We start from the raw sequence: 7,456 nt of genomic DNA, 5'->3' as shown, positions 1-7,456 counted from the left end.
CACCCGTGGATTTGTTTCGGAGGCTGCTTCTAATTTGCTGTGCTTTATTTGAAAGTGCAATGAAAAGTAATAAGGAGGTTAATATTTTATAAACAATAAAATTTTAGCTCCAGTGGTGGCTTTGTATTTTATAAATTCAATCTGCGCCGTGTTGCCCTCCTGTGAGCCATTTGTAACAGCCTCGCCTCCCCACTGGACGGCCAGAGCCCAAGTCACCTTGGGCCAGGCTTACCAGCGGCCAGGATCCAGGTGGCCTCTTTCAGCTACTCCAGCAAGCTGGTAGCCACAGGCCTCCAGGCGGGGCGTGGGCCAAAGTGGGGTCCCACAGACCCAGGCTGGGGTTGGGGCACTGGCCTCCTGGGGCTTGGCAGCCTGGGGGTGGGGGGGGATGTGGTCCACTTTGTGGGGATGGGGGACCTTGCCAGCTCAGAAGAGACCAGGGGCTAGCATCTCAGCTGGCATCCTAGCTATGCAGTGACAGAATGTGCCTCGGAGAGGAGCGGGTTGCCTGCGGGGGGCCTTCCTCTCTTGTTTGAAGCAGAGCTGGCTTTAGAAGTAACTCCTCAGACGGCTGGCGTGGATGCCGGCCTGGACCTAACTCTTGTCTCTGGTGCTGGTGCCCATGGAGGTTGTATGGGGGAGGGGGCCATTCTGCGCCTCAGGCCTCCCCAGGCTCCACCCAACAGTTCCAGGCAGGCTGGCTCCAGGGCCCCCCCGCCCTGCTCTGCAAGCCTAGCTGGCTGCACAGGCCAGGCCGAGGCCCTGGGCCTCCTTCCCTCGTCCCTAAGGGAAGCAGTCTATGTGAGCAGAAGTCTGAGGACCCACACTGACGTTGTGCGACAGCTGCAGAGCCCCCTCCCCACACCTCGTGGAGGGCATTGGGGTCTGTGCCAAGCCCAAGTGACAGAGACAGTCCGCTGGGCTGCTGGGCCCAGGCCGGCCATCCACACCCAGACCTGGCTCGGCACTAGGACCGGGATCCGAGGCAGGCAGGAGCTGCAAGTGCGGGGACTCAGGCTGTGGTGGGCAGATGACTGGATGGCCAGGCACCTGGAGGGGGAGTCCGCACCCTGCCCCTCGCTGCACCCTGCCCACCAGATAGCAGAGCAAACTGCCCCTCCCTCCCTCCCGACACACCCCTTCCCCAGGACACAGCCCAGTGGCCACATCCTCTGATACTCCTGTCCCCTCTCTCCACCCAGGGTTCCCGCTGTCCTGGCCGCGCGGTCCCCTCCTGGTCCCCCAGGCCAGGGTCAGCCCCTCCCTCAGAGCCTCGGGAGCCCGGAGGACAAGGAAGGGTTAACACTCTTTGTTATCTCTCCTTTTAATCCTCAGATGGGCCAGCGGCTCACGTTGTTCGGATCTGGTAGAGAGAAAGCGTTAACTATTATCTGCTTCTAGCTGACCATCTGCTGTTGCAGAAAATTCAAAACCCTGGAGATCTACTTATATCCACATCGTAAACGAGAAAAGATGTTTTAATTAAGGGAAATCAGGTTAACTTAGCTCTAATTTACAAGCCGCCTGCCTAATGAATTGTCTGGGCTGCTCTCTCTTTGTAGAGAGTAAATCTGCGGATCCTTTCCCTCCGCAGTTCAGACGCTAATTAACTAACCAAGAATTTTAGTAGCACACCCGCCTGTCGCCTAATAGTTTTACCTAAAGCCAGCCCGGTCATTGCTTGTACAAATTGCCAATTAAATGTGATTGATATAATGAAATTGGATTGTATTTTTCACTTACCTTCTTCCGTCCCCCTCATCCCGCTGTATCCTACCCCCTCTGTCGAGGATCGCGGGCACCCACACGTGCACACACGCACCCCGTCACAACAAAGCCACGCCGCAGTGGCCCCCCGGCTCAGGCCAGGCGGGCTCCAAGCGGTGCCAGCGCCAGGGCTGTGCAAGTCCCTGTTAAACCAACATTTCTATTAGTCGAAGTTAACAGACGTGATCTTGTTTCCAGATATTTAGCCACGTAGCAAGGGCTGGAGTTACACGTTTGAAGTTAGGGGGGAAAAGCGAAAAGATCTAAGCAGCCATTCTAAAAATACATTAACAGTTTCCAAAATCTATATCGCTGCTTAATTAAATATGTTATCCTGTTTATAGGATCTGTGGCTAATTATTTAGAGTCATTTAATCTACTCAATTTGCACGTTAATTAAACAGCATCGGTTTGCAGCGCGCGGCCCGGTGGCTCGGAGGGAACCAGCGCCGCCTGGCGGGGATCCCGGCCCCCGACCCGTGCGCTCGGCTCGCAGCCTGCTGACGGGTCCTCGCCGGCGGGGGCTTCCGCGAGCCACCCGGCCTGGGGGACCGGCCCTGCCCGGTGCGGGCCACGGCCGCGGGAGGGGCTGCGCTGTCGGGGGGTGCGTGTCCAGGCTCTTCTGCGGGAAGCTGATCGGGATTCAGATCTCCAGTCATTCATTGGGAGGGGGGCCATCCATCCATCCATCCATGCATGCATCCATCCCTCCATGCATCCGTCCCTCCCTCCATCCGTCTAGCTCTCCCTCCCTCCCCAGGCGCGGGGAGACCGTGGCGCAGAGCCGAGCGTCGAGGTGGCGCAGTGGGGACAGGTCTGGGTTGGGGAGGGGGCGGCGGAGGCCAGGGCGCACAGACGCCCCCTGCGCCCCTCTGCAGCCCGGGGCGTGGGGCGGCGCCGGCGGCCTGGTTAACTGCGGACTGATGGAGCCGTGCCCCGCCCCCGCACTCGCGCCCTAATTGTTTTCCTGGGCCCGTCCCCATCTGCTCCTCTCCGCCCCGTGTGTGTTTTGGCCTTTGTCTCGCTGCCCTGTACTGACACCCTCTTTCAAAGACCACTTCTGTCGCCCTTCACCGATCTCTTCTGCCCCATTAACCCATCGGCACGAGGCTCCGGGCAACAAAGGCCTGAAACCCGATCGAAGCGAGCGCGCCTCTCCATTGTCCGCCGCTGACCCCTGCGCAGCCCGGCCCGGCCGGCCCGACGGGGCGGGACCCGAGTGGGTCGTGAAAATAAACAGAGGAAGCCGCGCCGTCCGGCCGAGCGGCCCTGAGCAAACAGGGGCGCAGGGACCGCGCCGCCCTTGGCAGGCCCGGTGGAGCAGCTGCCGCCGCGGGAACGCCGCCCGCCTGCCGGGCGAGAGCTAATCCGCCCGCAGCCCCTCTTTGTCCCTCCCTGGACGTGACACAGGCGAGCAGAGAGAACCGGCTGCGGCTGCGAGGAGAGAGGCAGGCGGGCGCGTGGCCTGGTAAACAAAGACCAATAGCCGGCTCCTAAGCCAGGGGCTGCCTGTCCTCTTCCCCGAGAGAAAGAGAGAGAAGATGCCCAGCGCCTCTGGCCCAGAGCATCAGTCTTCTTGGGGTGCCCCCTGCAGTGAGGGGCCCCCAGCCCAGCCCCTCTGCCAAGGACTTCCTGTGCACAGTCCACAGCCCGGGAGCAGGGCCCACCCGGGGCCTGATGCACCCAGGGCGGCTTCCTAGGCCGCACAGAATTGTCCCCCCAGCCACCAGCCTTGAGGGAGGCCAGGATGCTGTGGTATGAGAGTGGAGGCTGCCCTCAAGAAATGCTGCCGAGGTGTCCACTGCCTGCTTGCCGACTGGAGATGAAGGGCCGTCTCTACAACTTGGGGCAGCTCTGGAGAGGCGCTGCATGGGCAGTGTGGAGAGGTGACCGCCCCCCCCCCCCCCACCCCCCTTCCCACTTGTGTCTCTGTGGCTGTGGTCTGGCCTCACTCTTCTGGAGGAATTCCCTCCCAGGGCTGCCTTATTCGGACCTGTATGGCAGGAGGAAGGTGGACCGGTGCCCAAGGGTTGGCCATATGGGCCACCAGAAGGTCACTTTTTTCAAAGGTGGGGCTTGGCATGACCGCAGGAGGCTTCAAATGTGTGGAGACACACTCGCGTGCCAGTAACTGGTGCGGTCTGGGGCAGGCTCCCAGAGAGCCCCCTTCTCTTTTCACCCAGAGCCCACCACCGGCTTTTATTTTCTGTCCTACAAACACCGATCCCGTGGCTCAGCGATGGCCTTCTGCAAGGCCGTCCTGGGAGATGCCAAATGTATCCCCTGGAGGATGGAGCCCTCCCATGTCCTGGCTAGGTGAAAGGGGGCTCCAGCTTCTAACTCTGCCTAGATTACCTTGTTGTTTTAAAAACTCATTTTAGATAAAGAGATTGCAAGAACAAGAAAGGACACACCGATTGCCCAAGCTGCGGCAGGAACTGGCTCCATGGGCCCCTCCCTGCCCTGCCGCCCCTCGGTGCTGTGGCCCAGAGGTCTGATTCTGGGCAGCTCTGCCTTTTCCTGCTGCTGACCTGACGAAAGCGGGGGCTATGGTTCCTTTTAGAGGGTCTGGTGGTTCCCAAGAGTCCAGAAAGAATGGGGTCCTCCTCGTCTCCTTCCGTTCCTTTGCGCGAAGCCCAAGGCACCTTCCGCTTTTGGTCCTAAAGGAATTTTACAAGTCGATTTGACATCGTAGCAGAAGTGCGGGTCCTTTATCTGCTTTGGGTAAGCCTAGAGTGCCGACCCACGGTCGGATGCCCTGGGTCTTCTGCATTTGGTAACTTCTGCAAATGTTCAGGCAAAATCGAGAGATGACTACAGACTCCAGGGGCCACCAGCGGGACCCCAGAGCTGCCTCCTGTGAGCCCTGTAGGCTGAGGACTCATGGTCTCAGTAACTGGAGGCCGGCCAGCAGTGAGAGGCAAGGATAATTTTTAAATAACACCTTTATTGAGTGAGACGTCACTGACACACCAGCAAACTCACCCTTTTACAGTGTACAAGTCAGTGTTTTTAGTACGTTCAGAGAGTTGTGTGCAACTATCGCCACTCTCTAATGCCAGAACATTTGCACCAGCCCCAAAAGAAACCCCATTACCCATTAGCAGTCACTCTCCATTCTCGACCCCTCCCGCCTCAGCCCCTGGCAACCACTAATCCACTTTCCGTCTCTACGGATTAGACAAGGATAATTTTGCAAAAAGAAATTCTACCAGTCTGGAAAGGAGTGTATAAATGAGGGATGTGGGAGTGAGGCCTGAAAACTCTCTCTGTGGATCGACACGTTCCTTATGAGACGCAAGAGACAGCAAACGTCACCTGGGAGCCAGAGGCAGGGGAAGAGGCCAGAGATGAAGGCACGGGGCCACTGGTCCTCAGCGCCCGCCATGTGTTTTAAACATTAGCTGTCTTCTTTTTCCCAGGGTTTACGGACATGCTTTTGGAATCGCCTCTGGCCCCTGTGTTGTGTGTCTGCGTCTGTGGGTGCAAGATGGCTCCCCAGCCCGGTGGAGACCACAACTTTCCTCTTGGTCCCGTCCTATTCAATTAGACGCCAACATCAGGGGTGGCTTGGCACCCAGATGTGCTCGCTGGGGCAGATCCTCACAGCCACCCCTATTTCCTTTCTCCCCAGCCTTGAGGACCCAATTTGCTATTCGATGGCTGTCTCTCGTCCTGGTGCCTTGCCAAGTATAATCTGGATTTCAATGCGTTTAAGAGGTTGCTCGGTTCGCAAAATGCCGTTCTGTTTTCCCTAAACAAAACATATTTTTGAATATAGCCTGTTTTTAACACCAAATCTTGCCGTCATCCCATTCTTTACAAGTCCGAACTCTTAGCAATCACCGCGTTGGGTTTCTAATGAGTATTTTCTTGATTTACAGCAGAAATGAGCAGTTTTCTGCTAATAACCTCTGAGTCTGAAATTAAAAGGGATAGAGAAAATAAACCAAATTGCAAAGATCAGCTCTTGTTAAATAAAGTCATTGTGAAAAGACATATAACAACATTTTCATGCCTCAGATCAGCGACATGATGGGCTCGTCATTCGAGGGTTGTAATTATTTAATACTACTTAGCAGCTGCAGAGCGCTCACCCTGAGAGCGTTTAATGGACATTTGTTAATTAATTCTCAGCAGAGCCCGTCCAGATACTTTACAACAGAGAAACTGAGGCAGGTTGCTCTTTGTGGCTTGCTGTTGTCCTCATTAGAAGAAAAAGCTCTCATTCCCAGAGACACCAGCAGCAGCTGTCAAGGAGAGCCAGCCTGGGAGACCCCAGGGAATACGACTTCTGTCCCAGAAGCATGGAGGGGCCAGCCTGTCGGGCCCGTCAGCCAGGTGGGGGTGGAGGTGGGATCTGCAGAGCCCTTCCAGCCCCACATCGGCCCCATAAGAGTGTCCCGTGCTCAGAACAAGCCACTCTAGAGACAGGAGGAGGCAGGGCCCCATCCCTCTATTTGGTCGCATTTGAGGCTGTGTGACCTATTTGATTCTGGGGCCAAGAAGAAGTAGGAGGCGCCCAACCTGCAGGGCTGTGGGGTTGAGAGCCGCTCAGCGCTCCTCTCTGACCAGTCCAACGGGCCAGGGTGAGTTGTCCGAAGAGGCCCCTGGAGCCCCGACTGTCCTCAGGGACTGGGGACCCCGTGCATTCTGGAGCAGCGACTGACCTGCGCCCTGCACACGAGGCTGCCTCCTTTGTTTTCATCAATACAATTAAATGAAAGTGGGCACCAGGCTTATTTGCATTTAAGTGTCAGCTCAGAGCTGCCGGCAAGGGCTCCAGCCCGGGGGAGGGGGGGGGGGGGGGGGGGGGCGGGGGGGCCCAGCCCGCCCCCTTGCTATGAGGACTCCATCAATAGATATCGACGGCTTCGTTTCCCCCACACTCTGGGAACGACCTTCCAGCAGAGCAGAGTTCTAAACGTCGGGTGAAGAGGAACGGACATCAAGGCGGAGAAAACGACCGGCACCCCTGCACGCAGGACACCAAAGAGGGGGACGGGGAGGGCACCTGTGCCCACCATGTTTCGAGAACTTGGAGAAGATGGGGTTAGAAAGGACTCCTTGCGCTTGGGGCTTTGGGGCCGGGCCCGAGGAGGCGGGGCTGGCTCTGGACCCTGTTGAGAAGGAGGGATCCTTCAGTCATTGGACATCTCAGTAAATCTTATTGAGAAGAAGGAACGACCAGACCCACGTGCCGGCCGTGATTGGTCCTATCAGGCAGCAGAAGGGGTGTTTGATACTTCTGTGGTCCGCGCACTGACACCGTTTTTGTCTGTGCTTAGACAAGGCTATGACATTCCCCTCGTTCTGTCCCAGAGAGTGACTTTTGTCGGATGCGGGTCCTCCGTCCAACAGGATGGCACCGTGGACCCCTGTGGGGCCGGTCCCTGCATGTCAGGGGCTGCTTGTCTTTCTTTCATCCTCCCCAGAGAAGGAAGCCGTTCTGGGCTCGGTGTCACCCAAGTTTCAGTTCTTCAGGTCTGGCCGCATTACATCCACAACCCACTACTGACTTTCTTTCTCTCTTTAAAGCTGTTTGAAACAGAACCACTTTTTCACTCAGTCTGGTGCGAAGACTAAATCCGTGGAATCACAAGTTCGACGTGCCCGTTGCCTTTCCTCATACCTAGACCGAGATAAACACACAGTCATTAAAGTAAAACATGCTGACTTGTGTGCCACC

The sequence above is a fragment of the Equus quagga genome, chromosome 7, assembly GCF_021613505.1.
Source record: "Equus quagga isolate Etosha38 chromosome 7, UCLA_HA_Equagga_1.0, whole genome shotgun sequence".
Taxonomy (NCBI): domain Eukaryota; kingdom Metazoa; phylum Chordata; class Mammalia; order Perissodactyla; family Equidae; genus Equus; species Equus quagga.
This window is presented reverse-complemented; position numbering follows the sequence as displayed.